The 27,073-nt window shown below is 45.6% G+C and overlaps 2 long non-coding RNA genes across 2 annotated transcripts; one reads left to right on the forward strand and one right to left on the reverse strand.

The window, feature by feature from the left end:
* Positions 1-72: 72 nt before the first annotated feature.
* Positions 73-15,489, forward strand: LOC116970139. The gene is made up of 3 exons (XR_004411028.1): positions 73-108; positions 14,240-14,242; positions 15,479-15,489. It is a non-coding gene; the product is annotated as an uncharacterized LOC116970139 (long non-coding RNA).
* Positions 6,391-15,434, reverse strand: LOC116970140. Its single transcript, XR_004411029.1, has 3 exons — positions 15,424-15,434; positions 11,372-11,383; positions 6,391-6,459 (listed from the first exon to the last, which is right to left on the reverse strand). It is a non-coding gene; the product is annotated as an uncharacterized LOC116970140 (long non-coding RNA).
* Positions 15,490-27,073: the final 11,584 nt, after the last annotated feature.

Genomic DNA, 27,073 nt, shown 5'->3' on the forward strand with positions numbered 1-27,073 from the left:
TTTTCTTCAATCGCCTGTTTCAGTCTCTCCCGATAGAATATTGTCAGCTGGAACAATTGATACTCGCTCCACTGTGTCAGGAGCTCAGAGAATGTAGGCGTTAGATCTGTGTGTACAAAGAGAGAAACTAAACGCCATCTGAATCAGTCCCCTTGGCTCCAGCTACAACAGCAACCCTCATCCTGACTGTTCCTGCCCCCTAATTAGAATGATCTAATCAGAATATCAGAATAAGACAATGTGCTGGAGGAACTCAGTGGGTCAACCATCATCTCTGGAGAATATGGATAGGTGACGTTACAAGTCTGGACCTTTCTTCAGGCTGATTGTGGTGGCAGTGAGTGGGGAGAAATGTGGACAAGACGAGGGACAGGTCAAAGACTGGTAAGTAAGGTGGATACAGGTGAGGGGAGTTTTTTTTTTTTTTTTTTTTTTTTTTTTTTTTTTTTGAAAATATTTTTTATTGGAGATAGGTACATAACCTAATTACATCATTACATCATTACATAGTCTTACATTTTTAAATTGTCAATTATTATTACATTGTCTCCAATACTTTTTGCCTTTTTTTTTTTTTAAACTAGATAGAACTAAAGAGATAGATGAAGTAAAGAAAGAAAAGAAAGAGAAGAAAAACAAAAAAAAAAAAAAAAAAAACAAAAAAAAAAAAAAGGAAAAAGATAGTTAAAGAAGAATGGAAAAATTTATTAAAATAAAAAAGACTTCATTCGAGATATATTCGTACATTTCAGAGTATAGTATTTCATCCATTCTTTAGCCCGCGTGCTAGTCAGGTTCCTGTGCTGAACCATTCTGACCCTTTAAGTAATCAATAAAAGGAGACCATGTTCCAGCGAATAATTCCTGTTTGTCCAACAGGGAAAATCTGATTCTTTCCACGTTTAAGGTCTCCGTCATTTCTATAATCCACATTTTGATTGTGGGGGCCGTAGGGCCTTTCCAAAATTTTAGAATTAATTTTTTTCCTGTTATTAAACTATAATCAATAAAGTTTCTTTGTGTTGTTCTAAGTGTTTGATTTAATTCTAATATTCCGAGTATTATTAATTTTGGATCTGGGTCCAATTGTGTGCTGGTTACTTTAGATATTATACTAAAAATATTTACCCAGAATTTTTTAATTTTTATACAGTTTGCAAACATATGAGATAATGTAGCTTCTAAATGTTGACATTTATCACATATAGGTGAGATATGTTGAACAATTTTATGTAATTTTGTTTTTGAATAATGTAACCTATGTATTACTTTAAATTGTATTAGAGAATGTCTAGGGTTTAGTGAACACTGATGTATGTGTTGCAAACTTTCTTCCCAAGTATCTTTCGTTATTACTTGATTTAATTCTTTTTCCCATGTTTGTCTGTGTAAGTCCGTCGAAGGAATGTCACTGTCTAATAAGATATTATATATATAAGATATTAATTTTTCTGTATTAGGATGTTTGTTCCAACATTCATCAAGAATTTCTGAATTTCTAATTCGAAAATTTTGGGAGTTCGATTTTACATAATCTCTAAGTTGAAGATATCTGAAATAATCATTTCCTCGAAGTCCATAAGTCTGTTGCAATTCCTGAAATGTCAGAAAAGTGCCTTCCTTGTAAAGTTGTCTCATATTTTTAATTCCATAATTCTTCCATTGTGTAAAACCCCTGTCCAACCATGAAGGCTTAAACAAAGGATTATTCACAATTGGAAGAAAAAGTGATAAATTATCTAATTTTAATGTCTTTTTTAGTTGTTTCCAAATTCGTATAGCACTAAATATTATAGGGTTTTCCCTATACATTTTTTTGTTTAATTTAGACGTAGCAAATAATATCGAACCGATATCAAAAGGTAAACAATCTTCCTTTTCCATTTTTAACCAGTCTGGTTGAGTTTTTGATAGGCATAATTGGAGAAAGACCAGAGATGAAAAGACAGGTGTGAAATAAAAGGAACGAAGAGTTGCAAATTGTGAAGTGGGATGAATTAATGTAGGTGGAAAGGGAGAAGGGAGAAATCTGCATGAGGAGTAAAAATGTTTAGCAACCGGAAAAAGCGTAAGTGTTCGGCAAAACAGTCGCCGAGTCTGTGCTTTGTCTCGCCAATTCCCGAACATTGTAACTCTCTTCCCATTCCCAGAGCAACATCTCTGTCCTTGGACACATGCTCACTGGAGGAACAGCACCTCAAATTCCCCTTGGCTAGTCTACAATCCAATTGTATGAACAGTGAATTCTCCAATTTTAAGTAACACTCCAAACCGCTCATCCACATTATCCCCACCATTCTCTCCGCTGTTTTGCACCGATTTCTACCCTCCCCATGCCCTGCTGTTCAATATTTTAAACAGACAAGAATGCAAATAAAAATTTTCGAGGATGTAACTACTAGAGTGGACAAGGGAGAACCAGTGTATGTGTTATATCTGGACTTTCAGAAGGCTTTCGACAAGGTCCCACATAAAGATTAGTATACACACTTAAAGCACACGGTATTGCAGGTTCAGTATTGATGTGCATAGAGAACTGGCTGGAAGACAGGAAGCAAAGAGTAGGAGTAAACGGGTCCTTTTCACAATGGCAGGCAGTGACTAGTGGGGTACCGCAAGGCTCAGTGCTGGGACCCCAGCTATTTACAATTTATAATAATGATTTGGACGAGGGAATTGAATGCAACATCTCCAAGTTTGCGGATGACACGAAGTTCGGGGGCAGTGTTGGCTGTGTGGAGGATGCTAGGAGGCTGCAAGGTGAATTGGATAGGCTGGGTGAGTGGGCAAATGCATGGAAGAAGCAGTATAATGTGGATAAATGTGAGGTTATCCACTTTCGTGGCAAAAACAGGAAAGTAGACTATTATCTGAATGGTGGCCGATTAGGAAAAGGGGAGATGCAACGAGACTGCGTGTCATGGTAGGCATGCAGGTGCAGCAGGCAGTGAAGAAAGCGAATGGTATGTTAACATTCATAGCAAAAGGATTTGAGTAGAGGAGCAGGGAGGTTCTACTGCAGTTGCACATGGTCATGGTGAGACCACACCTGGAGTATTGTGTACAGTTTTGGTCTCCTAATCTGAGGAAAAATATTATTGCCATAGAGGGAGTACAGAGAAGGTTCACCAGACTGATTCCTGGGATGTCAGGGCGTTCATATGAAGAAAGACTGGATAGACTCGGCTTATACTCGCTAGAATTTAGAAGATTGAGGAGGAATCTTATAGAAACTTACTAAATTCTTAAGGGGTTGGTCAGGCTAGATGCAGGAAGATTGTTTCCGATGTTGGGGAAGTCCAGAACAAGGGGTCACAGTTCAAGGATAAGGGACAAATCTTTTAGGACCAAGATGAGGAAAACATTTTTCACACAGAGAGTGGTGAATATCTGGAAAACTCTGCCACAGAGGGTAGTTGAGGCCAGTTCATTGGCTACATTTAAGAGGGTGTTAGATGTGGCCCTTGTGGCTAAAGGGATCAGGGGGTATGGAGAGAAGGCAGGTATAAGATACGGAGTTGGATGATCAGCCATGAACATATTGAGTGGCGGTGCAGGCTCGAAAGGCCGAATGGCCTACTCCTGCACCTATTTTCTATGTTTCTATGTTTCTAAAATCAGTGATCATACAGTACAATCTTTATCTCACCAGGCGGTAGTGGTAAAACTGTTTACAGTATGCAGATTACAGACTATACAGAGTTCTCATCCCCACACAAAGTGGCAGTGATCTAATTACATATATATACTCCAATAACCAACGATTCAGCAATACCTTATCTACAAATCATAGTACAGCGTCTTGCTTCTTAAGATTGACAGGTTCTTCTGACAGAGGAAGGGTTAGCCATATCTGTATTACTAAAAGTCTGATCTTGACTGCTTTGGCTCGCTGTGCTGCGATTTCCAAGAGAACGCCGCCACCTACGGTTGTCATTTTTTGGCCACCTCGCTCAGAGCCCCCCTCCGCCTACCGGGACCAGAGGATTTTTCCCATCGATAAAGAAATCAGAGAGATATTAATGTTTTAAAATAATTTGCCATTCTCTCTGCTGCCCCTGCTGGAGGGAGGGGGAGGGACTATAAAACCAGGAAGCGGTGTGCCGCACTCAGTCTCTGCAAGATGGAGGAAGCCAGGTGGTCACGTCTCTCTGATCTCTGAATAACACTGAACACATGTCTACTCAACCGTAAGTGCCCTTAATGTGGTTTGAAAATGAAAATATGGTTGGTTTGAAGTAAAAATGCACTGCAAATGATTGTTTGGGTTGAAGTAAAAATGCACTGCAAATGGTTGTTTGGGTTGAAGTAATTGGTGGAGAGATGGAATTGGTGGAGAGGTGGAATATTGCGTCCGTGAACCAGCCCTCCCGTGTGAACATGGGACCCGACGGGTCCCACTTAGTCTAGTATGGTTATATGAGAAGGCTATATTTCTGCAGAACAAGCATTTTGTTTTTTTCTACTGATGACATACATTATAATCGTATAGAACAAAGGTTAGTGCCAAGATTTTGAATCTGTCTAATGTTTATATTATCGAGGAGACATTCATGAAGCTGTTATCTCGCTTATGTTATTGGAAAGGGAACATCAACAGTGTGTTAGTTTATTAAGGTTAGTGCGTTTTGCTGGCTTTGCAATTTAATAGCAGGAGATTAAAGCTTGTCTTAGTTCCACTCAATCCATTTTCTAAGTTGAAATCTTTTTTTAACTTCCACACTGCCTCCTATATTCCTTTCTTTATTTTCACAATCTCCAACACTCAATCCTTCTGTCAAACACCTGGATTTGATATCTCTAGCCTTTTTGTAACCACCTACCTATCAAAAAAAACCTCCTCAATAATATCCATCTCACTTGCCAGGCTTTGTGAAGCTGCTCCTCTCTGCCAGTTTACGGCTGCATTCTACAATCAGTCTGAAGAATTGGGGAGGCCGAGGCAGCGTGTGAGCAGAGGAGGGTTGGATAGTGTATGGCCGGGGGAGAATGTGATGGTGTGACACAGGGAGCACGGGCCCCAGGGGGATGGGACAGTGTGTGACACAGGGAGCATGGGCCCCAGGGGGATGGGACAGCGTGTGACACAGGGAGCACGGGACCCAGGGGGATGGGACAGTGTGTGACACAGGGAGCACGGGCCCCAGGGAGATGGGACAGCGTGTGACACAGGGAGCACGGGCCCCAGGGGGGTGGGACAGCGTGTGACACAGGGAGCACGGGTCCCAGAGGGGTGGGACAGCGTGTGACACAGGGAGCACGGGCCCCAGGGGGGTGGGACAGCGTGTGACACAGGGAGCACGGGCCCCAGGGGGGTGGGACAGCGTGTGACACAGGGAGCATGAGCCCCAGGGGGGTGGGACAGTGTGTGACTGGGGAAGGATAGGCACTGGGAGAGTGTGTGATCACCTCCATAGCCGGTGTTCAGACAGAGAACAAATCACAGTAAAACACAGTAGATAAACGCACTGATGAAGAGGTGCAGAAGCAGTTATCATCTGAGGCAACACTGTAGTTGATGCCAGCTAATCTTCCTAGGATTATCTTCCACATGCATGAACCACCCAGTTTACTCATGGATAATGGACACGCATTGCAATTGCTCTCCTTCAACCAAGTGTGTCCCACCCATCACCATCGCGCCACTCTCTGTGGCCTCATGCTCCCTGGCTTCAATGATACTTTGTCATGTGTACACAAGTTCAGTGACCATCCTCCTATACACAACGATAACACAAGTTCAGTGACCGTCCTCCTATCCATGAGGATCAGGAGAGGATTAGATACACTATCTATAATATATAATAGATTGATACACACAGTCATTTACCCAGAGGAGGGGAATCAAGAAACAATGATATAGGTTTCAGGTGGTGTCGGGGATTTTATGTTAATATCGGTACATGGATAGGATAGGTTTAGAAGGACATTGGCCTTACGCAGGCTTGCGGGACTACAGTAAATCGGCCATGTTGTTTGACATGTCCAAGGTGGGCCGAAGAACCTTGTTCCATGCCGTGTGCCTCAATGACTCTGACGCACAACTTGGGCCATAATAACTCCAACAGTGCAGTCTACACAGAGTCCAAACACGAGAGTCGCCACGTTTCATGCACCATCTTCTACTCTTCACTTTTTCAGAAAGCCTCTCCCCAGTCACTGCATTGATTCACATCTGAATCTTCTATGAGAATGATTAATCGCCTCTACGATCATTCCCCCTGTCCTTTCAACTACTGCCTGCAGATGTTAACATCCTCTCTTTCTCAGTCCCTTCCTTAATCCCCTATCCTTCTGACCTGTGGACCATGTGTTAGATGCAAACCATATATCAAGACAACATTTATATCGTGAAGAATTCTGCAACACACCTGTCTCCATCCTTGTTGTTGAGGTCACTGGGGCCGCAGTCCTGTTTCCAACTTCAGTCGTGGTGTGGATAGGTGTTACCATATTTTACTTCGGAGTCACGTGAGTGACTACGTGAAAAACCCCGCTAGGACGCATGCGTGTCATTACGCTACACGCATTCGAATTCGTCATTGCTGGAGGAAGGACGTTCCTCCCAAACGGCATGGGTTGAACCTGCAACAGTAAGGTAAGGGAACGTCGTTCTTTTACTTACCTTTTTTTCTACAGAAGGCTGATGAAAACTGGCTGGGGAGAGTCTGCAGAACTGCAGGCAGCCAGCAACGGCCGGGGCCCTGCTATCTCCCTTAAACGGGAGCCGGAGCCGACTTCAGCTCCAGGAGGACGTCGACAGCGGTGGAGCATTTCTGGAGCAGTCATTTCCGACGACTCGGACTACAGCCCCACGGACCTATACTACATGGGACCGAGGGGCTGGAAGGTGCGGGAGGTTTTTTCCACAGCACTAAAAATAGCGGCAAGCGGTCAGTGCCCGAGAGCACTGAGTACGCGTTGGAGCCGCTGGGCCGGGGTCGCGAGCGGCCAGCTCCCCGAGATGGACTGGACCGCGTTGGAGCACCCTAGGCCCAAGTGGAGAAGGAGGGGCACAGTGCGGGAAGCACTGCACCGCGTTTCTAACTACTTTACCTGCGGTTGCGTGCGGCCAGCTCCCCGAGCTGGACTGGAGCGCGTTGGAGCACCGCAGGGACACGTGGGAAGGAGCGGCACAGCGCGGAGCACTGCACCGCGTTTTTAAAACTACTTTACCTGCGGTTGCGAGCGGCCAGCTCCCCGAGAGGACTGAACCGCGTTGGAGCACCACAGACTAAACGGTAGTATGAGGGGACTCAGTGCCGTGAGCACTGCACCGTGTTTTGGGGTACCGCAGGCCAACGGCACCACAAGGTTTGGGCCGTTTGTTTAGTTGTGAGTCCCTGGTTCTTATGGTTGATCCTACTTGCTTCTGCATACATTTCTTCAGATCTGTCTTGTTTGGAGTATTTCCCTCCATCAGTCGCTCAAATTTGGACCAGTGCTTGCGGTACTGGTTTCTCGCGGTTGTTTCCTGGTGCAGTCTGTTTCATCCAGCCACAGGAAAAACCCTAGCCTCCCTGTACACAGGGGGCTGTTGGAATGCGGACTAATTCGAGTGTACGACTGTTCCATTCAGCATTTTCTTCCAACTTGGCTGGTACAGGAGCGAAGTCACGTACCGGAATCCCCTTTTTTGGGAATATTTGCTGTGCCATTGGCCGCCATTCGGACATTAGTAGGACATAGTCAAGGCACAGGTTTCTCATGATGTGCCGACTCCGGGCCCGGCCGGTTTCCCCTCGTTGTAGAGACATAGTCAAAGCACATGTTCCCCATGATGTGCTGATCAATGCTGGCTTCTAATCTGGTCCAGTTAGCTTTACTCACAGCTGTACTGTTGTTCCCCTGAAACAGACATTACCGTTTGACTTCCTTGATGGGAATGGAATTTTTCAGTACATTTTTTTTTTGGACTGCTAAATCCTTCAGTCACTACATTAGTATTCCAGTATTTCTATCAGGAAACCCCAATAATGCACTATGTATTTGGTGACTTAGAAAGCATACCTTATAGTTACAGCTCTACATCTGCTTACCTGTTCCAGGGTTTGCCCAGGACTGGGCCCCAGCACTCGTCTGACGGAGGAGTCTACTGGGGAGAGAGAAGCATGATTGTTGCCCTGTGGAGGGGTGCTGCTTCCTTCTCCATGGGTCTGCCTTTTCCTCGAACACTTCCCTGTAATAGTGGAGGTGAAATACAGCCCTGTATGGGGTGCTGCTATGGGACTTGCCCACTCGAGGATTTCTTCTTCTTTTTGGACCTGCATCGCTGCAAACGCGGTGCAGTGTACACGGCCACTGAACCCTGAAAACCCTTGGGATACATCAAGTTGGAAAACATTACGCCCAGCACCAACCACGGATCAAGACACCGTTGCCTCAAACGTCCTCAGAGAGAATAAATGTACCACTAGTAGCCATGGAAGTAAGTGGGTCTGGTTCCTTATAAATTAAAAGGAACTTACTCGCATCCAGACTTAAACTCCAAATTACCAAATATGTTTCATGGAATACAGACACTGAACAGAATAGAAGATGGTGCTTGACGCATCAACTTAGATCAGGTCTGGGAGGGGTTTGACTAGATCAAGTATAATATCTATTCTTATCACTTTAATATCTGATACGTTCTTTTATCTAGGGACCATATATATAATAATGAATATGATATACTCCTTATTATTCTTAAGTAATTGCGTTCATAGGTTACTACATGGCAAGCATTGATTCAAAGGATGATTACCATTTCAGTACCCATAACAGGTAACCACGGACGTTATTTTAATTTAATTGGATGACTCAGCTGGCAGTATAGAGCACTACCTCAGGTATTTACATTAGCACCTAGGTTATTTACAAATATCTAAGGTACCACACAATGGTAATGACATACCAATTGTGGTGAACTTCAGAACTGGCTGAACAAACGGTAACAGCCACTAAACACTTATTGGAACTAGGATTCATTATCCATCCAAAATAAATAATATAAGAGCCTTCAACTAAAGGGATTATTTGGGGTTCACCATTAACAAAGTTCTCATGTCAGTGACTTTGCCAATAGAGGTTACAGCCTTAACAGAGGCATACAGGTATATCATTGACATGGGGATAAACTATCCATCAGACTGGTAGTAGCATGTTGGCACTTATGGCTGCGTTTTCCAGCCACGCAATACAGACCTTACATTAAATTACAGAGGGCCAAAATACGAGCTGTTTAAATGAATGGTGATCATTTCAATAGAACGATGAAGCCATACAGAAGCCATATTGGAACTCGATGGTGGAAGATAACATTGGGCATCGTTTCCAATCCTATCATTGTCAGTAACCAGTCTGTAGTCCTACAAATGGATGCTATGCACTAGGACGGTGTTCTACTATTCCACCTCCAGCTGTGGAGGATGATGGAATACACAGGAGGCATCATTATTACTAACTCTGGGCATAACTACCTGGAAATGTTGGGTGCCCTTTTTTCATGGCCTTAAATCAAGTTGCTATGGGATATATTAAATAGATTATTAGATTATAAACTAACACACTATTGTGGTAGCACATATCAAACCACATGGGTGAAAGGGATATCTACATCATGTAACTATCATGCCAACACAATTTGGCAACCTCATCAGGGGGGTACTAAAGGAAATACAACGAGACTCTGCGTCTAGTATTAACAGTACCCGACTGACCTACCTAACCGTGGTACTGGGAATGATATTAGAACCATGCAGTCACCATCCAAAACAGACGATGAAGTATGGAAAACCACCTGTACCATGAACATATCAATCTCTAAAAATAGAATCTGAAAGCTCCACTATTACATCTGGGACAAACGACAAGATCTATGGACATGATCACAGCAGGCAACAGAAAATCTACCTAAAGACATGAACTAATGGGAGATGTATTGAAACCATAAAACATCATCCGGCCTGTTTGGAATCTTTCTTGTTAACCTACATCATGACCAAAGGCTTAGTATTAGTGACATAAACTGTGCCAGAAGTGGCCTATCTACGTACCTATGGTAGAGAACAGAACATCAGCCTGTGGGGCCACTCACCCCTGGTAATGAAGCTTATGAGGGACACTTAATGGGAATTCCCCTAAAGACCAGGTATTTCCAAATATGGGACATCAGCATCGTCCTAACGTTGTTAATTCTGTAGGGACTCACCCCTGGTAATCAAACTAATGAGGGGCATTTTTAATACCAATTCCCCTAGAACCAGGTATACCCAAATTTGGGACGTGAGTATTGTCTTGACCATGTTAAGGAACTGGTCTCCACCTACAGCGCTGTCCCTAGAGAAACTTACCATGAAGATGGTAATGCTGATGGCTTAGGTCACGGCACTAAGGGTCCAGTCGTTACAAAAACTAAGGCTGGACTACTTCACCATTTCATCTGGGAAGCTGACTTTTATTATACATGACTTAATAAAACAAAATAGACCGGGAACAACAGGGCAAATAATAGAATTCAGGGCTTACCTGACCGATGAACGCCTCTGTATAGTAACTCATCTACTGCTATACATTGAACATACCAGAATCATCCGAGGAAAATAAATGGCTCTGTTAATTAGCCACAAACAGCAACATAAAAAAGTAACAGCCCAGACCATCTCGCGATGGCTAAAACATGTCTTAATGAAGGCAGGAGTAGACACTAACGTTTTTAAATCTCACTCCACCAGGGCTGCAGCTACATCAGCAGCAATGGGAGATGTATTGAAAACTGGATGTGCCTATGGGCCAAATCCTCAGGACTGCAGGATGGTCAACGGAACGAACATTCCAACGTTTTTATCATAAACCGGTCATAGAACCAGGAACATTTTCAGAAACACTTTTAAGTTCTGTAGTATGAGTTACCCACAACAAGGGCTATGCTTTGGATTTAATGAATTACTTTTCGTTACATCAAGTTTGTATTGATGTCTAATACTGTTAACATTATTCTCCCCACAATCAAGGCAGATGTGAAGCATGGACTCGTTCCACGGCATAAGATCACAGAGCTTTAAAATCTTCACGTAGTCACTCACGTGACTCCGAAGTAAAATAGTAAGATTAAACGAGAACTTACCAGTTTGAGATTTGATCTTTATTTTATGAGGAGCAACGTTGAGGGAACACGTGCCCTCCGCTCCCACCATTGATCATATCTTGAACTGGTATCTCTTTTCTAATTTTACTATGTTTAGTCATTATAGTTATCTGTGATCTCACACCGCTCCTTTGAAGAATGGCACGCATGCGTCCTAGCGGGGTTCTTCACGTATTCCCTCAACGTTCCTCCTCATAAAATAAAGATCAAACCTCAAACTGGTAATTTCTCGTTTAATCTTACTATTCTGCTGCTCTGCAGTAAACCGAATAATAATAGTGGGATTGGACAGTAATTGAGACAAGAATGAAAAGATTGCCGTGAACCGTGAACCACTATCCACCACGATCAATCTCCCGGTGTTGGGGGTGGGAGAGGGTAGATTTTGGGGGAGGGGGAGGGACGTGGAATGTCAACATTGAACCAGAAACTAAACTGAATCAGCCATTTCCATCCTGTGGCCTGGTGGTATAACAGTATTGAAATCTTGCACTGAGCGACTCGCTTCTTCACATTCAAACCTTTCCACATGGACCACAAGGGACACGTCAAGAGATGTTGCAGCTCCTACACCATCCAGGATAACACTGACCACTTGTCTGGCAGCCCATTCACTTGGATACATGGGTCAACAACTAGACGGATGCTGCAAAGGCCAGTGCTGGGTCTCCCTATTTTACAGCCTACATTAACCACGCGGATAAAAGGACTTCACAGTTTAGCAGGGCACTTGAATATATGGCGCATGGATTGTTTGAAGCATCGTAATTGGCTGATTGAGCAACTAATAAAACGGCAAGATGCAGTGAAGCGACCTGTCGGGGGTAGTTGTATTAATAGAGAAACTGTGTAGAGGTAAAGTGCTGTGTACAGGGCAAGTGTGAGTCTTCGGCAAGGAGTCCGAGGAAAGGGGGCAGGAGATAAAGGTACAGTCGTGCAGCCTGTTGAGCTTGATGGATCTTATTTCAGTGCCGTCAAGAGACAGGAGAAATGGTGCAACGTTGGAGCAACTGCTGGTCTCCCTGGTGACTAAACCCGTTGGGAATGTGTCCAGGAGCAGCTCCGTGTTTGGGAATTGGAGATGCAGATGGATGACCTAGAGATCATCCGAGAAACCCTTTGGACAAAACCAACAGCAAGGTGGTCACGACCAAAAACCAGGATGAAAGGATGTGGGTGACCACCACAACCTCTAGTCGGCAAAGGGTGTAGGTGACCATTCTTTGTGGCCATTTCCTTTCCGAACAGGTCGCAGTTTTGGAGACTATTAGGGAATGACCAGTCAGGGAAGAGCAGTAGTATCAGGCAGGATGAGACTCCATGCCTGGCAAAGCCATAGTGGTAGGATACACATCTGTTAGGGAGAGGGGAGGGTGGTGGACAGGAGATTGTGTGGAAACAATCGAGACTGCAGGATTGTGCGTTGCTTTATGGTGCCAGGGTCCAGGATGACTCGGAGCGGCTACTTGATATTCTCAAGGGGGAGAATGAGCCAGAAGTTGCTGTGCATGTTGGCACAAATGACATAGGACGTTAGGAAATTGTAAAATAACAGGGCAGTGAACTCCGTAGTGCTCCTTGTGCTACGTGCTAGTGAGTGTAGGAACAGGGAAAGAAAGACAGGTGAATGCGTGGCAAAGGAGCTGGTACAAGGGGCAGGGATGTATACTTTTGTACCACTGGGACTTCTTCTGGGACAGACGTGACCTGTACAAGAGGGATGAGTTGCACCTGAAACTGAGGGGAATACCAATATTCTGAGCGGCAGCTCCCACTGTCTCCATCACAAGAAATAGACTATTGACTGCACTTTTTCTCACCCTGCTTCCTGCAAAGACTCTATCCCCTACTTCCAAATTCTCCGTCTGCGCCCAAGATGAGGTATTCCATGCTAGAACATCCGAGATGTCATCATTCTTTAGGGAACGGGGGTTCTCCTCTCCCATCATAGAAGAGGCCTTCACTCGTGTCTCCTGGTTACCCCCAGCTTCGCCATTGCCCCTTCCATTCGTCACAAGTAAGACAGGGTCCCCCTCGTCCTTACCTTCCACCCCATCAACCGTCGCATACAACACATAATGCTCCAGATTTTCCACCACGAGCCACATGTTCCCATCTCCACCTCTTGCCGTCTACCGCAGAGACCGTTCCCTCCAACTCCATGCTTAACTCATCCATTACCACCCAAACAAAACCCTCCCCAGGTACCCTCCCATGCAACCGTAGAAGACGCAACACCTGTCCCTATACCTCCCCGCTCGACTCTGTCCAGGGACCCCGACAGTCCTTTCAGGTTAGCCAGAGGTTAACTTGCACCTCCTCCAACATCATCTACTGTATCCATTGTTCAAGATGTCGACTCTAAAGGGACTGTCCCACTTGGTCGACATTTGCGGGTCACCCGACCGCGCGTCACTGCCGATGTCACCACGCACCATGCGCGCATCACTTGATGTCGCGTAAATGACGCCAAAATGACGTCCAGGTGGGACAGGGCTTTTACACATCGGCGACACCAAACGCAGTCCGGACGATAGTTTCGCCGAACACTTTCGCTCAGCCCGCTTGAAACTACCTGATCTCCCGGTTGCTGGGCCCTTTAATTCCCCTCCCATTCCTACACAGACCTTTCTGTCCTCGGTCTCCTCCATTGTGAAAGTGAAGCTAAACGCAAATTGGAGGAACAGCATCTCATATTTCACTTGGGCAGCTTCCAGTCCACTCTCCCCATCACCGACTATTTCCCTTATCCCTAACCAGACTGAAGATGTGTTTCGACCCAAAACATCACCCATTCTTTCTCTCCAGAGATGCTGACTGTCTCGCTGAGAAACTCCAGCTTTGTGTCGATCTTTGGTTTATACCAGCATCTGCAGCTCCTTCTTACACATCCTGGCCGGCAGGTTTGCTACTGGTATGTGGGTGGATTGTAACTATAATGGTTGAAGGGTAGGTTCCAATACATGACTGAGGCAGATGAGAAGATGGAGGCCAGGATGGATTGTGATTAGCGAAAGTTCAGTGCATAGTAGAGGCATGACAGCAAGCAAGGAAGGGCTGAGAGGGACAGGACTGGCATCTTAATGTTCCAGGATATAGATGCTGCAGGAGCGAGTGAGATGAGGGTGAAAGAGGACGGGGTGATGCTTTATTGATTAGGAAGAATGTTACAGCAGTAGACAAGATGACATGACTGATGGTTTGTTCAAGTAAGTCTGTATGGGTGGAGCTATTAAATAAAACATGCTGATCACCTTGTTGGTGCGTCAGTTGTGGGGGGAGGTGGGGTAGTCAGCAGTAATTGGAGGAGCACTATTGCCAATAGATTGTGCGTAGCTATAGGCTAACAAGGTAGTCATTGTGGGAGATTTCAACTTTCTAAAAATACTTCTAATTTCCAAATATTTGCTGTCAAAGGAACATCCGGAAATTGGGATGCTTTGAAAAATGTGGTGACAAGTTCAAGGCATGCATGCTCATATTAAAGAGAACGGCAGGACAAGTGGGAGTAAGTAAGCTTGAATGATGAGAGAATTTGAGGCTCTGGTCAGGAAAATAGAGGCAGCTTGGGATCGATATAGGAACGTGGGATCAAGTCTATTCCCAGAGGAGATTCGGGAATTGAGGAGCATACTAAAGGAGGAAATCAGACAGGCATAATGGGGCATATGTTATCTACCAGTGTAGATGGGGCATCTTGGGCCGAGGATGCTGTTTCCTTGCTGTATGAGTCTATGACTATGATTTGGATTAATTAAGCCAAACCTGGAGATGACACATAGTACATAAAATAGTGCAGCACGGGAACTGGCCCTTCAATCCCCATATATGCACCAACATTATCATGCCAATTTGAACTAATCCCTTCAACCTGCTCGCGGAAGGGATCGCTCTGTTCCCTGACTGTCAGTCATGCGTTAATCTAAATAGTGTTTCCACCAACTCCTCAGCAAGGAAGTTCCAGGAACCTACCAAAGTTTGCCTAAAAAAAAGTCCAGCCTGTCCCCTTAAAACATTCCTCTCACCAGAACCACAATTCTGCAATGATCCACAATTCTGCAAATATTTCTATTGTTTTTTAACTTACTAACTTGACCACCGACGTTTTTGTCCAAATCATGGCATTGCATAGAAATTGCAGAAGTTCCAGAACTGATCCTTGCAGAATACTATTGGTCAAGAACCTTGTCAGAAAAACCATCCCATTACCCCTCGCCCTAACCAGTTTTTATTTTTCTGCTCTGTCCCTAGTCTCCACCATTCTGCAGCATCCACTCCCCTCCCATTTCACTCACCTGCTCCTTGGAGGGGACTCGATGATTCCTTGTTTGATAAATCTCGGTCATGAAGGATTTTGTCACTTGATTCAGTTCCAGGGGCGTGAACCACGTCTCCTATTCCTCTTTCTCGGGACTGACATTGTTCTCTTTCCTCTTCGGCGGGTTCACATTCCATTGAAGTTCTGCTTTCAATCCGACTTTGCTTTTCTGTCGTTGTTCTTGTATTCTGACCATCGTTCTTTGATGAGGTGCCTGGCCAAAGTCTTTTGAGGACCTTGCCCACTTTAGTTAATTTCCCACCTGAAAAAAACATAAATTGCAGTTGCAGAGCAATTTCAAATTGAGAAAACCACTAGTTGGGAATAGCCGGCAGCAATCTGAGCTGACATTCTGAGGAAGTGGAAGTTAATGGTAATTTTAGAAATAGAGCAAGCTAAGCCAATTGACCCAACCTAACTAAAATTACCCATCGAATCTAGTCCCATCTAGACATTTCATCTCTCTAAACCACTCTGTCCAAATGTATTTTGAGGCAAAGATTTAACAGGAATCCGACGGGTAACTTTTTCACACAAAGGGTGATGGGTGTATGGAACAAGCTTCCAGAGGACATAGTTGAGGCAGGAACTATCCTAACGCTTAAGAAACAGTTAGACAGGTCGATGGAATGAACAGGTTTAGAGGGATGTGTGGCAAACGCGGGCAGGTGAGACTAGTGCAGCTAGGAGGTGTTTCAGCCGTGTGGGCAAGTTGGCCCGAAGTTCCATATACCCACCACTGTGTGAAGATGTTAACCCTGGGGATCCTATTAAATTGTTCCCCTCTCAACTAAAGCCCTTAAGATTCTTATTCTCTGAGGAAAGAATACCTGTGCTAACACCCTATTTATTTACCCCTCGCCCCATGATTTTATACATCCCTAAGATCACTCTTCAATCTAAATATTTCATAATACTTTATTGTCACAAGTACCAAGGTACAATGAAACACTTTGTTGTGCACACAGATGGATAAAATCATACAACAGACCTCAACTTGGAGGGATAAATAAAGCCAGGATATTCACCATGAATTACAACGGTCTAGAGACCACTGAGAAACACTGAGATCCCTAAAGTCAGCAGCACACACGAAGACGACATTTAGCATTCGTGACATCAGCTGCAGCACAGAATGCAAGTACAGGGAGGCCTTGTTGCCAATTTGTTTAAGTTTAGTTAGAGATACAGCGCGGAAACAGGCCCTTCCTGCCCACCGGGTCCGCGCCTACCAGCGATCCCCGCACATTTAACACTATCCTAGAACTGCTAGGAACGAATTTTACATTTACCAAGTCAATTAACCTACATACATGTACGTCTTTGGAGTCTGGGAGGAAACCGAAGATCTCGGAGAAAACCCACGCAGGCCATGGGGAGAACTTACAACCTCTGTACAGACAGCGCCCGGAGTCAGGATCGAACCCGTGTCTCCGGTGCTGCATTCGCAAGGCTGCGCATAGAAATGAATATTTCAAGTATCAGCAGAGACTGGAGTGATTTAAGTCATCGTCCTTGAATCTGGGCCAGACATGCAGTGATCTAATAGAGGTACAGAATACTATGAGAAAAGTAAGGTTAATGGAAAATATAGTTCTTCATAGTAGAGGTGGTTAACACCAGGGGGCATGGATTTAATGTGGGGACCATGAGATTTAGAGGATGATCTTTCAGGAAGAATCTTTCAGCAGTGATGGCTGCAGTCTGGGACCCACTGCTTGAGGTGGTGTTGGAGGCAGGTACTCTGTCACAACATTGTACGAGCACCTGGATGTCCATTCGAACTGTAAGTTGATATTAGACGACAGACCAAGTGCTCAGAAATGACCAAATTCCACCAACATGTATCCTTCCCCACTAGAGTAGACAAGACACTGGACAAAGTCTACACTAACATGGCTGAAGCTTACAAAGCCGTACCCCTCCCCCACCTTGGTCAGTCTGATCACCTCTCATTGTTCTTGCTCCCTAAGTACTCCCCACTCATCAGACGTGTTAAACCCACTGTGTGGACAGTTAAAGTCTGGTCAGAGGAAGCGGACTCCACACTTCAGCAGTGTTTTGGAAACACTGACTGGAAGGCATTTGCATCCCAGGCCACCCTTGACCCCCACACGGACATTGATTCCTACACATCCTCTGTTCTGGACTTTATAAACTCCACCATCAATACTGTCACCTCCCTCAAACGGGTGACCATATTCCCGAATCAGAAGCCATGGATGAACAGCGAGGTCAGTCTATTGCTGAAAGCACGGGACACTGCTTTCAGGTCAGGCGATGCTCGAGCCTACAGTTCATCCAGGGCTAACCTGAAGAGGGGCATCAAAAAGGCCAAGCACTGCCATAAGCTCAGGATTGAGGAGCACTTCAACAGCAACACCGGCCCCCGACGCATGTGGCAAGGCATCCAGGCCATCACGGACTATAGACCCACCAACACCACCCCCACATCCAGCGACGCCTCCTTCCTTAAGGAGTTTAACCACTTCTATGGCCGCTTCGACAGGGACAATCTAGATACAGCCATCAAGGCTGTGCTCACTGCTGATCACCAACCCTTCACACTCACCCCCTACGACGTGTACGTGGCACTGAGTAGGACTAATGCACGTAAGGCTGCTGGCCCTGATGGCATCCCCGTACGCGTCTTCAGGGCTAGTGCTGCGCAGCTGACAGACGTCTGGACTGACATCTTCAACCTGTCACTTGCCCAAGCAGTTGTCCCCACGTGCCTTAAAACCACCTCCATCGTGCCGGTGCCAAACACTCCACTGTGGAAAGCCTCAACGACTTCCGCCCAGTTGCACTTTCCCCCATCATCACCAAGTGCTTCGAGAGGCTGGTCCTGGCACACCTCAAAGGCTGCCTCCCCCCACATTGGATCCCAATCAGTTTGCCTATCCGCAAGAATAGGAGTACGGAGGATGCCATCACAACGGCACTGCACTCCGCCCTCTCCCACCTCGATAACAGAGACACTTACGTAAGAATTCTTTTCATCGATTACAGCTCAGCATTCAAATCCATTCTACCCTCTAAACTGATCACGAAACTCGGTAACCTGGGCATCGACCCCTCCCTCTGCAACTGGAAACTGGACTTTCTAACCAACACACCCCAGTCTGTTAGGTTAGACAAGCACACCTCTTCAACCCTCACCCTGAACACCGGCGTTCCACAGGGCTGTGTGCTGAGCCCCCTCCTCTACTCCCTCTTCACCCACGACTGCACACCTGTACATGGTACTAACACCATCATCAAGTATGCAGATGATACAACGGTGATTGGCCTCATCGGCAACAACGATGAGTCGGCCTATTGGGAGGAGGTCCAGCTCCTAGCAGTATGGTGTGCTGACGACAACCTGGCCCTTAACTCCAAGAAGACCAAGGAGCTCATTATAGACTTCAGGATGTCTAGGGGGGCACGCACACCCCCATCCTCATCAACGGACGGAGGTGGAACGTGTTTCCAGCTTCAGGTTCCTAGGGGTCAACATCTCCGATGACCTCTCTTGGACCCACAATACCTCAACTCTGGTCAAGAAGGCTCACCATCGTCTCTTCTTCCTGAGGAGACTGAAGAAGGTCTCCTCAGATCCTGTCTCCTCAAATCCTGGTGAACTTCAACCGCTGCGCCATCGAGAGCATCCTTACCAACTGTATCACAGTATCGTACGGCAACTGCTCTGTCTCCGACCGGAAAGCACTGCAGAGGGTGGTGAAAATTGCCCAACGCTTCACCGGTTCCTCGCTCCCCTCCATTGAGTATGTCCAAAGCAAGCGTTGTCTGCGGAGGGCGCTCAGCCTCGCCAAGAACTGCTCTCACCCCAACCATGGACTGTTTACCCTCCTACCATCCGGGAGGCGCTACAGGTCTCTCTGTTGCCGGACCAGCAGGTCCAGGAACAGCTTCTTCCCTGCGGCTGTCACTCTACTCAACAATATACGTCGGTGACTGCCAATCACCCCCCCCCCTCACCCCCGGACACTCCTGCCGCAGGAAAAACACTATATCTGTATACATGTAAATAGATTTATTTATTGAAATCATATTCTATGTCGCTCTTCCAGGGAGATGCTAACTGCATTTCGTTGTCTCTGTACTGTACACTGACAATGACAATTAAAGTTGAATCTGAATCTGAATCTGAATCTGATTAGTGTAGTGATATTGACATGAGGGAGACGGGTCAAAGGCTCATTTCTGCGCACAATCTGATTATGGACACTGATATTCTGTCAACATTGGCGGCAACTCAGATCATATGTTTCCAGGAAGATTACTGATTTATCGGACAATTCCTGCATCCGCCCACCTGTGACGGTGACGTCCCTGTAGATGTCAACTCTCTGGGCTCAGCCACTTCCCTATTCCCACTGCCGTGTGAACCTCATTTCTTGAATCAGGTGTACACCCACTGTCAGAGCATTATATATATGTCACAGAAGGTTCACAGACCTTTTTGTTTCTTTGATGTAGAGGCCACTGAATCACCTTCCCAGTTACCACCTTCAGCCATGATGTCGACAGGCGTTCACAAACTCTGTAGCTCTGGAATAAACAATGTTAACAGAACCATCAGGTGACAATTGAATGTGAAGGAAGACATTGCCTTGTGAACCAACAAACAATATTACAGTGCAGCGGAGATGTGAAAAACACCCAATTCGAACAAGGTATAGCCCTGCAAATTAACAAACAAGAAAAGTAGACCACCAAGCTCTTCATGTCTGCCCTGTCATCCATAAGACTGTCTGATCTATCCAAGGCAGCAATTCATCATTTGTGCCTGACCCCTGAAGCTTTCAAACACCCTGATCACCGTATCACTATTCCAGACCAAACACGGTCAATCCCCAACATCCACATCTCACCTGTTTGGAGGCTTCAACTCACAGAGAAAGAGGAAAAATACCCACTGATGGGGAATTACTGTCACACTCTGCTGGCCCTATACTTCCCACATCCCTGCCATCCAGGACAAAAGCTTCCACACATCCATGTTACCCATTGCCAAATTCCCCACTAGCTGGACCGGGAATTAAACCATTTCATGGGCCAACTGCAAACGTCCCAACTCTGTAATCCCCACTGCTCCCATGCACATTCCACCACATCCCTGGAGTTCCCATTCCAGAATAGAAGGATTATATCCCAGACATGGACTCTGCAGAGTCTCCATGATGTCAGGTGATGTCTGCAGTCCCACCACCAGTCCCACTTCACAGGAGAATAATCCGTCTCATCTCTACAGGACGCTGCCCAAACCCGCCCAACGGTGCATCGGACGGCGTTACAGGGAGGGAGCTGGAGACGTCACGCGCGTGGAGTGGCCCAATAGGAGGGTGAACTGGGTTCATGTCTACAGCCATTCAAAGTACGTGGAGTCGCCCCACTGGACACAAAAATTGGTGAGGTGAGGGAGGTCAGTTCACAGGAATCCCACCAGGACAGCTAGCTCGCGGGCGGATTTGATTTGGACTTTGAAAATGGCGAAGCCTACATGTGTAACATGTGCTTTAAGAATTTCGCTGTACAGTTACATATTGAACTACTGAACTGTTGAACAAACATCTGTTCCTCTCAGTACTCAGCTCTCCAACTTATTCATCATCAAGAAACAAGGATTATCCTTTGCTATCTTGCAGACATTCTCTATTATCATAGCTGAAAGGTACAATTCTGCATTAAATGGTGCTACTTCTCACATTTCTAATTCCAAGAAAGGTTAACATTGGCAAAGTCACGGGCTGTTAGGTGGTTAATTGGGATAAGTTTGGAAATTATTAACTGTATTTGGAACTTTGATAAATTATTGGAAAGGCTAAATTTCACGAGAGCATCAATTGAGGTGTATAGGGTAATGAGATGAGGGACGAAAGGGGGAGGACCACTTTCCCTGAGTAATTCGGTCGAATCCAGGGTAGCACGGTGATACAGGAATTAGCTGAAAGATTGTAGACCTGGTGAAACCTTTCTCCCACCACAGGATCAGTACAGATCTGGAACTCAGCCAAAATTACCTGTGAAGAAACGTATACACTAAAATATGTGCTTGAAGACTGATTACCAGAAGGTGGGATCTGACCGATGAACTCTTGCCCAACCGGCAAAGACACTATGGGCCGAATAATTGGCTTCCTCTGTCCTCAATGTATTGAAACCACAAATGACCAACGGTACCTGGGGGGTGGAGGTACCACTGGTAGACAGAGTGATGAAGACAGGAACCTCAAGCACATTTACACTGGGTGGAGCTGGGCAGTCATTGTTCCAACGTTCCCCAGATTCAGAAACAAGCCACCACAGAAACGCACCGACCACCACCCCAGTCACAGATTCTGACCCCTGGATCTGGACTCTTCACTCAGGGGAATAACCAGGAGTCAAGAGTGTTAAATTCTCACATGTACAATGGAACAATTATATTCTTACATATAACATAACATACCACCCGGCATACATCCAATCTGTGGACATTTCATTCCCTCATTCCTATAAACACTTTGCGCATAACATCGGTCTCGCTGCACACGGCAACGCCAGTCTGATGAAACTTGATGCAATATTATTCCTTATTTATGTCAATAAATGTTATCTAATACTCTTGGTGCTGCTGCAGCCAAACACCATGTTAATTGCATATTAGTACAAAAATCATTCACAGAATACAGAATTGCTGCTTCATTGTCTGCTGGCGAGGATGGCCTCACATTTCACACAGTCACCCCATTTGGCACCATGCTGTCATCCACCTACCCTGTCCCCACCCTGCCGAGCCCTCTCGACACCGTCCACAACCTCCTGAACCCTCCCTACTCCACCCTCCTGAACCGTCTCTTACCCTCCACACGCAATCCCCCCTCCTGAACCATCTCTTCACCCTCCACACCCCATTCTCACCATCTACACCCCATCCTCACGGTCCAGAACCCTCTCTTCACCCTCCGCACTGCATCTTCCCCCTCCTAGCTTCCTCACATTCCTCAACCTCCTGACTTCCTCACATTCCCCTTACTCATGCAAGCTGGATACTTCCCATTCGTTACTCATCAAGATGACTGCCTTGCATTCCTCTAGAAACCCCCAAGCTGGCTACTTCCCATCCCTTACGCGCCCAAGTTGGCTACCTCCCATTCCCTACCCCCAAAGCTGGCTACCTCCCATTCCTTACTCCCGAAACTGGCTACCTCCCATCCCTTAATCCCCAAGCTGGCTAGCACACATTTCTTACACCCCAAGCTGGCTACCACCCATTCTTTATTCCCCCAAGCTGGCTTCCTTGCATCCCTTACTCCCCAAGATGGCTTCCTCACATTCCCCTTACTCCTGCAAGCTGGAGTAATCCCTTACTCCCCCAAATTGTCTATGTCCCATATTTTACACACCAAGCTGGCTTCCACCCATCCCTTAATCCCCCACGCTGGCTACCTCTCTTTCCTTATTCCCCCAAACTGGCTACCTCCAAACACTTATCCCCACCCGCAAGTTGGCTACCTCCCATCCCTTACTCCCCCAAGATGGCTACCTCCAATCACTTACTACCCAGGTTGACTTCCTCCCATCATTGTCTCCACCAAGCTGGTTTCCTCGCATTTCCCTAACTCCTGCAAGCTGGCTACTGAAGGCCATACTCTACTCCATCATACTCTACAGAACCAGAGCCTCAATATCTCTCATCATCCTGGGTTCCTTACTTGGACTTCACTAACTATCATATCTTGCAATCTCACAATCACAATTTAAAAAGTCCCCTTTCAGACGTCTCTTTGCCCACATACGACTTACTCCAATGACTGTTCCTATCTCGTACTGTCAAAGGTGGACTTCCACCACCCAATTTACAATTTTACATTTAAGGCCGGAACTGTTGTTTTACATCCGGTTTCAAAGCTAATTGAATTGTCGTTATTGATCACAAAGTGCTGATGAATTGACATCGCAGTTCAAACTGTCTGAATACAACTTTGGATTATGTGCCCCAGCAAATCAGTTTAAACCCTCCTTTGCAGCACTTTCAAAACTGCCCACCAGCTGTTAGTCTCCTGGTCACATCCATCCCTGAGAAGATCCAAATTGTCCAAATATCTGAATCGCCGATCCTTGCACCAACTCTTCAGTCGTTCATTCATTTTAACTGCACGTGCATTAACGTCACATCTCCCGAAGTACTGTGAAAAGCTTGGTTTTGCATTAATCTAAACAGATCAGATATACCACACACAGATAGAATCAATTGAAACTCAAGAACAGATGGAGCAAAGATGGAGATACAGAGTGCAGAATGCATTTCGCAGCATTGTAGCGCAGCAGTTCCTTAGTGAAAGTGCGATGTCATTGATGGGGTAGACGTAAATAGGTGAAAAGATAAATTGAGTAAACAGGAATACATCCCTAGCTTCTGAACGGTTAGTTCACGAATTTGATAATATCGTCGAAGAAGCTGCCCTAGAGTGCGGTGCTCTGTTATCTCCAGGTAGTGAAAATTAAATTTGTGTTGGAGCCATGTAGATTTAGGCTAACTACTGTTGGCAGCTTACATTATTTTGTCTAGATATTTCGAGAAGTATTATTTTAAACACTTGGGAGCGGGCTCTTTATGCTTAGAAGGACGTTACATATAACATCGCCAGGGATTGACAAGATCAGATCGGTCACTGGAATCGGAGAGTACACAGTTCTTACCAGAGGGGAAAGAACAGAGGGGAAAAACAGAGGAGAAAGAACGGAAAGTTACAGCTTGTATGAAAATAAAAATTACCTGGTTTGAATCATCTCTTTGTTTGTACAACTAGTTCTTTAAAGAACAAATTAAACTGGAAATAATGATTGGAAGATTCGGTCATTTAATCTGAGTAAGATCACCTGCCTGTGGGGTAATGGCAATGGAGAGTTGGACATTGGAAAATAAAGATATTGCTGTTACAACTTGAATGCGTGTTATTTTGTGATAATCCGATAATTTTGTTCCAAGTATTCCTGATGTTGGCCGTTCAGTTATCTGCCAAAAGAGTGATCACTTGACTATACATTTCTACCGCCGCAACTGGATTTGAACCAGTATTTGTAGATGCTTAGTCAACATGTTAGACGGAGAAAATACATTTCAAATTTACTCCTGATTAGGGCCAGTTGACGCATGTTGGAGGGATAAATAACACCGGGATATTCACCTTGAATGACAAGGGCCTAGAGACCATTGAGAAACACACATACAAATCCATAGATCCCTAAAGTCACCAGCTCACTAAGACAACATTTAGCATTCTTGTCATTAGCAGCAGCATCGCATGCAAGTGCAGAGAGGCACGTTTTATAGATACAAATTTATAGGGAGTTGATTAAGTCTGGTTGGAGGTGATTCTGCAATTCTGATCTCCATACTGTGGGAAACAGGCAGAGGAGATCAATCAGGATATTGCGCGGACATGAATATTTCAATCATCAACAGAGAATGGAGAACGGAGAGGTTGAGAAGGAGTATCTTCCCAGAGGCCATTAGGACTGTAAACTCCCATCTCACCAGGGACTAACTTTACTGTACCACTCTATTGCTTTTTTTTAAAAATTGCAGTTTTTTTCCTTTTTTCCTTCCGCCCACAATATAATAATACGCAATATAATATTTAATACGTAAAATAATATGTGATTATGTTCCATTCTGTTTGTAGTTTGTTTGTTTGTTTGTTTGTTTGTCTTTTTGCACAAAGTCCGCGCGCATTCCCACTTTTCATTTCACTGCACATCTCGTATGTGTATGTGACGAATAAACTTGACTGGACTTGACTTGACCTGACCTGACTTGGTACAATGAAAAGTGTTTTTGTCGCGTACTAACCAGACAAAGAAAATACTATGCATTACAATCTAGTCAGCCACAAGGCATAGAACATGATAATGGGAGTGGAATTCAGTGTAAGTTAATTCCAGTCAAGTGCGATTAATGATAGACCAAGGGTCTTCAATTGGGCCGATGGAACCTATCACTATCTGGTGAGTGGACGGTTCAGTTGCCTGATAATAGCTTGGAAGGAACTCTCAGTGAATCGTGTTTTCACACCTATATCGTTTGCCTTGTGGGAGATGGGAGAAGAGGGGGTGATCGGCGTGAGACTCATCCTTCATTATGTTGGTGGATTTGCCAGGGCAGCAGGAAGTGTATATGGAGTCAATTGGAGGGATGTTGGTTTGCGTGATGGTCTAGTTAGATCCACAGCTCGAGGCAACTTAATGAGGTCTTGAATGGAGCGCTTACAAAACCACAGATAGACACAAAATGCTGGAGCAACTCAGCGGGACAGGCACCATCTCTGGAGAAAAGGAATGGGTGATGTTTCGGGTCGAGACCCTACTTCTTCTCGACCTGAAACGTCACCCATTCCTTCTCTCCAGAGATGCTGCCTGTCCCGCTGTTACACCAACTTTTGCGTCTATCTTCGGTTTAAACCAGCATCTGCAGTTCCGTCTTACAAAACCATGCTTACTACGGCGCATCTGTAGATTTTGGTGAGAGTGTAGAGGGATTGGCAGCTGGCAGACCCATCGTGGGTTAAAATCCCATTTCTGCGCAGTATGACCCTTGATTCTGGATATTGATATTCTGACTTAACTTTTGTGATAGCAAAAACCAAAATGTAGTAACTTATCGCACAGTTCCCTGCATCCGTCCACATGTGACTGTGCAGTCCCTGCAGATGTAAATTGTCTCTGCTCAGCCCCTTCCCTATTGCCACATATTGTATTCCTTATTTATGTCAATAAATGTTATCTAATACTCTTGGTGCTGCTGCAGCCAAACACCATGTTAATTGCATATTAGTACAACAATCATTCACAGAATACAGAATTGCTGCTTCATTGTCTGCTGGCGAGGATGGCCTCACATTTCACACAGTCACCCCATCTGGCACCATGCTGTCATCCACCTACCCTGTCCCCACCCTGCCGAGCCCTCTCGACACCGTCCACAACCTCCTGAACCCTCCCCACTCCACCCTCCTGAACCGTCTCTTACCCTCCACACGCCACCCCCCCTCCTGAACCCTCTCTTCACCCTCCACACCCCATTCTAACCCTCTACACCCCATCCTCACGGTCCAGAACCCTCTCTTCACCCTCCGCACTGCATCTTCCCCCTCCTAGCTTCCTCACATTCCTCAACCTCCTGACTTCCTCACATTCCCCTTACTCATGCAAGCTGGATACGTCCCATTCCTTACTCATCAAGCTGACTGCCTTGCATTCCTCTAGAAACACCCAAGCTGGCTACTTCCCATCCCTTACGCGCCCAAGTTGGCTACCTCCCATTCCCTACCCCCAAAGCTGGCTACCTCCCATTCCTTACTCCCAAAGCTGGCTGCCTCCCATCCCTTACTCCCCAAGCTGACTGCCTTCCATTCCTCTAGAATCCCCCAAGTTGGCTACCACGCATTTCCTACTCCCCAAACTGGCTACCTCCCATCCCTTAATCCCCAAGCTGGCTAGCACACATTTCCTACACCCCAATTCGAACAAGGTATAGCCCTGCAAATTAACAAACAAGAAAAGTAGACCACCAAGCTCTTCATGTCTGCCCTGTCATCCATAAGACTGCCTGATCTATCCAAGGCAGCAATTCATCA

This window comes from Amblyraja radiata, unplaced genomic scaffold (genome assembly GCF_010909765.2).
Source record: "Amblyraja radiata isolate CabotCenter1 unplaced genomic scaffold, sAmbRad1.1.pri scaffold_560_ctg1, whole genome shotgun sequence".
Classification (NCBI taxonomy): Eukaryota; Metazoa; Chordata; class Chondrichthyes; order Rajiformes; family Rajidae; genus Amblyraja; species Amblyraja radiata.